The following is a 9,927-nucleotide window of genomic DNA, read 5'->3' as shown; positions in this document are numbered from 1 at the left end:
CGAACGTCGTAGCAGATGCTTTAAGCAGGAAGCGTCGACATCAGATTTCAGCTTTGAGGTGTTCATTGCATCGGGATCTTATCACTCTTAGCCAGTTTGATTTTAGACCCGAGATTGGAGGAACCAGTGCATTTTTGGGAGCTGTGACAGTGCAGCCATCTTGGAGTGACAGAGTTGTCAGAGCTCAGTTGGGAGACTCTTGGATTCAAATCCGAAAGGAGGAGATTTCCAAAGAGCCAAAGACTGATTGGACCATTGGAGCAGATAGAGGTCTACGGATGAAGGGTAGATTGGTTATGCCAGCCAGTGCAGAGCTGAAGAGGGAGCTATTTGATGAGGCACACCGTACTCGGTACACGGTGCATCCAAGAACCACCAAGATGTACAAGGACTTGAAGAGACATTTCTGATGGAGCGGTATGCGTAGAGAGATTGCAGGCTATGTGGCTAGATGTTTTACCTGTCAGCAGGTGAAGGCAGAGCATCAGAGACCGGCAGGGACCCTTCAGCCTTTGCCTATTCCGGAGTTGAAGTGGGCGGATATTTCCATGGATTTTTTTGTGGGGTTGCCGAAGTCGAAGAAGGGGAATGATTCTGTTTGGGTGATAGTGGACCGGTTGACGAAGTCAGCGCATTTTATTCCAGTGAGGACCACTTATACAGCCGAGTCGTATGCGAGGATATTCATTCGGGAGATAGTTCGACTCCATGGAGTTCCAGATACGATCGTGTCGGATCGAGGATCAGTTTTCACTTCACACTTTTGGAGGAGTTTCCAGGACTCATTTGGCAGCAGGCTATCTTATAGCAGTGTGTTCCACATTTCACCCACAGACGGATGGTCAGACGGAGAGGGTGAATCAGGTGTTGGAGGACATGTTGCGGGCATGTGTCATTGACTTCCAAGGCAGCTGGGAGGATCATATTCCATTGGTAGAATTCGCTTATAACAATAGTTATCAAGCGACAATTGGCATGGCTCCGTATGAGGCATTGTACGGGAGGCCCTGTAGATCACCGATATGCTGGGCAGAGCCGGAGGATAGTTTGATGCTTGGGCCAGAGCTTGTGAGGCAGACTACTGAGAAGGTAGCATTGATTAGAGAGCGGATTCTAGCCGCTCAGAGCCGGCAGAAGAGTTATGCAGATAAGAGGCGAAGACCCCTAGAGTTTCAGATTGGGGATTTGGTTATGTTGAAGGTATCGCCTATGAAAGGCGTGCAGCGATTCGGGAGGCGAGGGAAGCTTGCACCGAGATATATTGGACCTTTCCAGATTTTGGAGCGTATTGGAGCGGTGTCATACAGACTAGATCTTCCAGCATCTATGTCAAATGTGCACAATGTGTTCCACATCTCTATGCTCAAGAAGCACTTGCATGATGAGGAGCAACAGCGAGTATTGGATGCACCGGAGATCGAACTTCAGGATGATTTGACTACTATTGAGATTCCGGTTTGTATTCTTGCCAGAGAGGACAAGAGGCTTAGGAACAAGGTGATTCCATTGGTGAAGGTTCAATGGAACCGAGGTGGAGTTGAGGAAGCTTCTTGGGAGCGCATTGGTGAAAGTTCAGTGGAACCGAAGTGGAGTTGAGGAAGCTTCTTGGGAGCGCGAGGAGGACATGCGACGCGACTACCCACATTTGTTTGATCAGGTAAATAAATTTTATGACAAGTGCCTTATATTATGTTGATATATTTGGTTAGATCTATTTAACACTAGAATGAGAATATCTTCGCCCAATTCTTAATCTTTTGGAACACATGGTATATGTATGGGGGGTTCCTTGTTTGGATTTTTCACCCGATGTACTAGTTCCATTAGATTAGGGCTTGAGTGAGAATATTATCATTTTAGAGCGTTAAGTATAAATATCTCTATATGTTTATTTGGAAGTTCATGTTGTGAGATGCATATAGTTTCCGAATTTCGAGGACGAAATTCTTCTAAGGGGGGAAGAATGTAGAACCCCGTAATTTTTAGAATGTAGAACCCCGTAAATTTATTAATGAATATATTGAGTTATTAGTGGTAAACATTTCTTTTGAGATGAATAACCATATATATATGTTAAATAAATGTGATAAATAGTGTTTGGGAGCCTAGCAAGAATTTCTATGTTATAGAAATCAAGGAATTGATTCAGCATGTGATAGAAGGCATAGCAGGCAGTTGTTCTGCTGTGCGGTCGACCGCGATGTGCGCGGCGGTCGACCGCACAGCAGTCGGGCACACAGGAGACTTTTCTCCTGCTGTGCGGTCGACCGCGCAAGGCGCGGCGGTCGACCGCACAGCAGGCAGAGAGTTTTTCTGTGTTGGGTCTTAATGGGTTTCGGGTCGGGTTCGGGTCGGGTTGTGGGGTTAGTATATATACTATCATACCCTAAAGAGCCCCATTTCTCATCTGAAATCAGAACCCTAGCCCCCTCTCTCCCCCTCAAACCCTAGTTTCTCACTCCTTGGTGATTTGGAGGAGCTTTGGAGGGCTTTTCAGCGAATTGTTGGAGGATTCAGCGAGAGGGATCGTCTTCCTCCAGATCTAGGGCTTCGTTTTCGTCGTAGGCGAGTAACATCCCGCCCAACTTCATCCCTTTTCCTTTGTATGCTTGGATTTGAGTTCTATTCGGTTTTTATTGAGCCTAAAATCGTATTTTTGTGTAGATAAGTAGATCTTATGGCATGGGATGCAAGAATCATATATTTCAGTCTTAAAAAGTTCACTAATGATGTTTGATTAAATGAGTTTTGATCTGAAACACTTTTATGAGAGTTAAACTCATTTTTACTATTTAAGAACTTTTAAAATCATGTTGTTTAAGGTTTGGGATTTTTGATAATGAGGTTTTAACCATTTAAACTTGTTGTTTATTACCATAGTTCTCTATTAAAAGGTTATAGTATAATGGGTATAGAAATCCCCAAGTTTTTGTATGAGTTCGGTAGCTGACAGAACCCAGAATGAGGTTCTGTCCGCCCAGCGGTCGACCGCATAGGACTCAGCGGTCGACCGTCGCGCGTTCCTGCCTGCAGAATTGTTTCTGCGCTTTGGGCGGTCGACCGGCATGACCTCTGCGGTCGACCGTCGCTCAGTTTCTGAGCCTAGTAGTTCTCAGGCCTGCGAGCGGTTGACCGGAGTGGGTTCTGAAGTCGACCGCCGCACAGTTTTTCCTGCCCTATTTGTTTCTGCTGTATAGTACACTCGTTAGAGCGCTTGCCTCGATCACCTAACTTTGATCTTCAGTTGTACTAAGCATCTATGCATGATAGATGGCCTGAAATACTTGCCTAGAATCACACGACGAGTTGAGTGTGAGTTTTGCATAAGTAAACCATACCTTGTATATCACTAATACTTGCTCAGTTGCACAGTCCTCGTGTTGGACTATAATCCATAGAAGTCCTCGTGTTGGACTATAATCCATTTCAGTCCTCGTGTTGGGCAATTATCCATTTATCTCATGTGTTGGGAAATCTCTATATCAAATTCATGTACTGGACATCTTTATTAACCATGCATGCGACATTTCACATGAGTTATGACATGACACTTATGAAGAATATGACACCACATATATTGAGAGTATGATATGACACTTATGTCAAATACGACATGGTAATTATGTGGGACGTCACATAACACAATATATATATATATATGTTCGGAGACATGTTGTATTTTCTTTTTGCTTATTTCTGTTTACATATTAGACTCCGGGTTTGGTACTTAAGGATTTTCAATTTGGGATACAAGGTATATACATGAGGGTTTCCTTGTTTGGATTATTTCGCTCGACGTACCTATGCCCGTGTTGAAACTTCATAAGTACTAAGACCCATTGTTTATTGTTAGGGTAATTGTTTATATATATATATATACTTTGTGATAACTGTATTTTTCTTATACAATGAGCCCTCCCCCTTGGGATTGGTTGTGATGTTGCTCGCTAGCGCTTTGACGCTCGTTGTCCCTCCCCCTTTCAGGTCACGAGCCAGGAGCCCGGAGAGTCGCAGGTTGATGACGACACACTTTAGTGTTCGACTGTCTATTCTAGCTATGCTTTATTTTCGAGCTCCACTATAGACTTTGTTTAGACATTTGAGGACTTTATTCTAGATGTTGTAAAGGCTGTGTGCCTTATTTCCTTTATTCAGACTTGTTGTATTTGAGATGTATTAAGAACTCCAGTTTGTTCATTTTAGACATTGACTTTATATTCCTGTGTGTTGGATGATGAAATACTATTTGATCTTTATCGTTTCATCAGTTATTGCACGGTGTGGTGCATGGCAGGTTTGACATTCTTGGTTTCACCTCGGACTGCAGCCTTGTGTGAACCCAGGGGCGTCACACATATGTACCTTGATGGTGTTTATAATAGCTTGCTCTGAGGTGGGAGTGGTGCCCAACATTAGTTTGTTTGGGCACATGGTTAGTATGGGGTCTGTTGAGGGGGACCCACACTATTTTTTCACTATCGGGGTGATTTTCGTCTGGACACTGATTTTCCGGAGATGAATGAAGAATGGAAGAGGTTCTTCGTCTGGGTGTTCGGCGCCGACAATATACTATCCTGCTTAGGTTGGCTTAAAGTGCAGGAGAATGTATTAGAGCCGAGGATTCTGAATGCTCTCGAGGTCGGGGATCTTGAGAAAGTCCAGTATCGCCTCGGTCTTCAGGAGTCCAGAGCTTTGGACGAAGAAGAATTCCCTGAAGCGGGAGGGTCCCCTCGGTTTTCGCCGACTCCGAAGCAACAGTCTTTCCTCCACCAATGGAGGTATGTAAAAGGAGGGATGACTCGGAGGGGTCGAGCTCTTCTAGGAGGCCTCTCAAGAAAATGAGGGGAGCCTATGAGGCTGATGGAGAAGATTCGGATCCGTCAGCCAATGGGTAGATTGAGACAAAGCACGATACTGCCATCTTGGAAATTCTGCTGCTGGACCCGGCTTAGCCCCTGGTTCTTAGGAAGGAGCTTTAAGGATCTCTCTCTCTCTCTCTCTCTCTCTCTCTACTCTCTCTCTCTCTCTCTCTCTCTCTCTCTCTCTCTCTCTCTCTCTCTCTCTCTCTCTCTCTCTCTCTCTCTCTCTCTCTCTTTTGTAAACCCTGTTAGGCCTTTTGTAAGGAATATTTTGAATGAGAAATGATTTCTCCTATTCTTGGCTTTTGAAAGCTGAAACTGCTTGACGAAACAGTTGATCATGTTGTGGTTGTAAAACTGCTTTCTTTTCGAGAACAATGTCGGTCTTTGTAGATCAAGTGACATCCGCGGGGTAAGTGTCAATGTCTTCATTTCCTTCGTTAGGTCGAGAAATAATTATAGAGATCGACCTTAGGGCTTTGCCTTGGGCTTATCTAGGTAAAGAGCCAAGGACTTGATCGCCAACTGAGGAGTCGTTGCGCCTCAGGTTTATCCTGATAAGGAGCCAAGGTCTTTATGGACGACTAAAAAGTTGTTATGCCTTGGGCTTATCCTGATAAGGAGCCAAGGTCTTTGTGGTCGACTAAGGAGTCGTTATGCCTTGAGCTTATCCTAAGATGGAATCGAACCATATGTTGTGCCTTGAGCTTACCTTTAAGAAGAGCTAAGGGCTTTGTGCTGACTGAGGAGTCGTTGTGCCTTGGTCTTATCTTTAAGAAGAGCCAATGTTTTAACCATGATGGTCGATGAGAGCAGACGGAATCGAACCATATGTTGTGCATTGGGCTTACATTTAAGAAGAGCCAAGGGCTTTGTGCCGACTGAGGAGTCTGTAGGCATTTAAAAATACCAAAATTCAAAATGTGAAAAGGAGGGTCAGGGAAACGAACCCCTTCTCAATCAGAGATGAGGTTCGTTGTTTAGTGAAGATCAACCTCGAGAACGAAAGTCACCACGTAGTAAAGCTCAACGTCAAAAGACAAAGTTCATTAATGAATGAAACAGAGCTACGAGACTCGGAGCTCGTCATTGGATACGAGGTTCGAGGTTCGCTAGTGGATACAGGGTTCGGAGCTCGTCATTAGTTGCACGGTGTGGTGCATGGCAGGTTTGACATTCTTGGTTTCACCTCGGACTGCAGCCTTGTGTGAACCCAGGGGCGTCACACATATGTACCTTGATGGTGTTTATAATAGCTTGCTCTGAGGTGGGAGTGGTGCCCAACATTAGTTTGTTTGGGCACATGGTTAGTATGGGGTCTGTTGAGGGGGACCCACACTATTTTTTCACTATCGGGGTGATTTTCGTCTGGACACTGATTTTCCGGAGATGAATGAAGAATGGAAGAGGTTCTTCGTCTGGGTGTTCGGCGCCGACAATATACTATCCTGCTTAGGTTGGCTTAAAGTGCAGGAGAATGTATTAGAGCCGAGGATTCTGAATGCTCTCGAGGTCGGGGATCTTGAGAAAGTCCAGTATCGCCTCGGTCTTCAGGAGTCCAGAGCTTTGGACGAAGAAGAATTCCCTGAAGCGGGAGGGTCCCCTCGGTTTTCGCCGACTCCGAAGCAACAGTCTTTCCTCCACCAATGGAGGTATGTAAAAGGAGGGATGACTCGGAGGGGTCGAGCTCTTCTAGGAGGCCTCTCAAGAAAATGAGGGGAGCCTATGAGGCTGATGGAGAAGATTCGGATCCGTCAGCCAATGGGTAGATTGAGACAAAGCACGATACTGCCATCTTGGAAATTCTGCTGCTGGACCCGGCTTAGCCCCTGGTTCTTAGGAAGGAGCTTTAAGGATCTCTCTCCTCTCTCTCTCTCTCTCTCTCTCTCTCTCTCTCTCTCTCTCTCTCTCTCTCTCTCTCTCTCTTTTGTAAACCCTGTTAGGCCTTTTGTAAGGAATATTTTGAATGAGAAATGATTTCTCCTATTCTTGGCTTTTGAAAGCTGAAACTGCTTGACGAAACAGTTGATCATGTTGTGGTTGTAAAACTGCTTTCTTTTCGAGAACAATGTCGGTCTTTGTAGATCAAGTGACATCCGCGGGGTAAGTGTCAATGTCTTCATTTCCTTCGTTAGGTCGAGAAATAATTATAGAGATCGACCTTAGGGCTTTGCCTTGGGCTTATCTAGGTAAAGAGCCAAGGACTTGATCGCCAACTGAGGAGTCGTTGCGCCTCAGGTTTATCCTGATAAGGAGCCAAGGTCTTTATGGACGACTAAAAAGTTGTTATGCCTTGGGCTTATCCTGATAAGGAGCCAAGGTCTTTGTGGTCGACTAAGGAGTCGTTATGCCTTGAGCTTATCCTAATGGAAAGCTAATGATTTTGTGGCCGACTGAGAAGTCGTTGTGCCTTGAGCTTACCTTTAAGAAGAGCTAAGGGCTTTGTGCTGACTGAGGAGTCGTTGTGCCTTGGTCTTATCTTTAAGAAGAGCCAATGTTTTAACCATGATGGTCGATGAGAGCAGACGGAATCGAACCATATGTTGTGCATTGGGCTTACATTTAAGAAGAGCCAAGGGCTTTGTGCCGACTGAGGAGTCTGTAGGCATTTAAAAATACCAAAATTCAAAATGTGAAAAGGAGGGTCAGGGAAACGAACCCCTTCTCAATCAGAGATGAGGTTCGTTGTTTAGTGAAGATCAACCTCGAGAACGAAAGTCACCACGTAGTAAAGCTCAACGTCAAAAGACAAAGTTCATTAATGAATGAAACAGAGCTACGAGACTCGGAGCTCGTCATTGGATACGAGGTTCGAGGTTCGCTAGTGGATACAAGGTTCGGAGCTTGTCATTGGATACGAGATTCGAAGTTTACTAGTGGATACGAGACTCGGAGCTCGTCATTGGATACGAGGTTCGAGGTTCGCTAGTGGATACGGAGTTCGAAGTTCGTCATTGGACACTAGGTTCAAAGCTCATTACCAGACGTAAAGCTCATTAGTGAAGATGAGGCTCGTTAAAAGGAAACTTACAAAACTTGCTACGTAGTTGGACTCAGCTGTCGAAGATGAAGCTCATTAGTGAAAACGAGATTCGTTAGATGAAGTCAGAGAAGACAAATTCATTAGAAGAAACTGGTCTACTGTAAAGTTTGCTTGGTAAGATGAACCTCATTGTATATCGAGGCTCGTCTTACTTGATGAACCCCGTTTTAATTAAAGACGAGGCTCGTCATTCATGTGGGATTTATCGGAAACGGCTCCGAAGACTTAGTCAGCCACGTGGGCTAATCTTCAGGAGCACGTTACGGTGTGCACTGATTTGAAGGAGATAGTTACGCCCCTCTACCCGTGATTATAGCACGTCAGTTACATGCTTAAAACCCTATAAATAGCCATCGACGACTATGGGGATAGGGGATTGATGGGAGATTTTAGACTTGAACTTTAAGAAGCATCAGAGATCAAAGTTTCTGCGCACGGATCCGGAGTTCGAACCTCAATTCCAGCCGGCCAACGAACATCAGAAGCTCCAGCAAGCTTGATCCGATCGTCAACGGGAGGCAAGCTCGACTCAAGCATCGGGGGAAGCATCCTTTTGCTACCAAGAACCCACGTTAAACAAAAGATAAGCTTAATTAATCTTCTTTTCCTCTGTAATCAAGAGATTATGAGTGATTGTAAGGGTTTCATACCAAGTGATCGAACCTAATTTTCTTAAAATAAGAGAATCAATCAATCCTTAAATTTTTTAACCCTACAGAGTCGTTGTGCCTTGGCCTTATCCTAATGAGGAGCTAAGGTCTTGACCATGATGGTCGATGAGAGCAGACGGAATTGAACCATATGTTGTGCCTTGGGCTTGCCTTTAAAAAGAGCCAAGGGCTTTGTGCCGACTGAGGAGTCGTTGTGCCTTGGTCTTACCCTGATGAGGAGCCAATGTCTTGACCATGATGGTCGATGAGAGCATACGGAATCGAACCATATATTGTGCCTTGGGCTTACCTTTAAGAAAAGCCAAGGGCGACTGAGGAGTCATTGTGCCTTGGTCTCATCCTGATAAGGGGCCAAGGTCTTGACCATGATGGTCGATGAGAGCAGATGGAATTGAACCCTATGTTATGCCTTAGGCTTACCTTGAAGAAGAGCCAATGGCTTTGTGCCGACTGAGGAGTCGTTGTGCCTTGGTCTTGTCCTGATGAGGAGCTAAGGTCTTGCAAATCTGACTCGGAAGCCGAATGGCTAGAAACCTTAAGATTTGGCTAGGTCTTTGATGTTTTTTTTACTTTCATTGATTGTTGAAATTTGTACATCAAGGAGAACAACTTATTAACATTTAGCATCCGAATGGCGCCGATTTCTTATTTTCCGCTCATGTACTTTGGAGGTTGTCATTTGTAGGGGACAAGGCCACCAAGACGGAACTTCCTAGGTTTCGTGTCGCCTTTGAACAATTCTGTTTTGACGAGGGCGAGTTGCCGCTTTATTGGCTACCTTTGTTGCCAAACTGTGTAATATCCAGAATCGGATGTTGCTCTTTTTTTTAGGGCGAGCTGTTTAGCTTTAGACGTCGCTGAGTAGTCGACATATTCGCTATCTCATCAGCCAAGACCTTTCTGAACTTGAGTCTTTACTGAGGTATTTGCTAGCCGATGGTGGATGTGGTGATTTTCAACAGATCTTGCTTCACCACTGTTGGTTGCCTTGCATGGCCAGTGTCCTGTTGATTGAGCTTTTTGGAGGATGGTGCCCGACAGGAGGAGGCCCAGACAACTTTTGTGATGGGGAAATTCTTGTTGGTGAAACCCTAGGTGCCGATGCTTTGCTCCATGGAATTTGACAAAATGATGGATTCCCCTTGGGGGTTCCAAGGATAGAAACGACTGGACCATCCTATAAATAGAGGAGCCTTCTTTTGTAGGGAGAGTACGAGTCGCATGCTTCGACCACCAGTTCTTCCTTCAACTTTGGTGGTTCGAATAGCTACCGCGGGCCAGAGCTGGATTTCCTGAGGAGACAATCATCAGATGGCCCTCCGAGTTTTTTCCCATAATCTCATCATTGGTGAGG

Source organism: Asparagus officinalis, chromosome 9 (assembly GCF_001876935.1).
Source record: "Asparagus officinalis chromosome 9, Aspof.V1, whole genome shotgun sequence".
In the NCBI taxonomy this organism is placed as follows: domain Eukaryota; kingdom Viridiplantae; phylum Streptophyta; class Magnoliopsida; order Asparagales; family Asparagaceae; genus Asparagus; species Asparagus officinalis.
The sequence above is the reverse complement of the archived record's forward strand: the minus strand, read 5'-3'. Positions refer to the sequence as shown.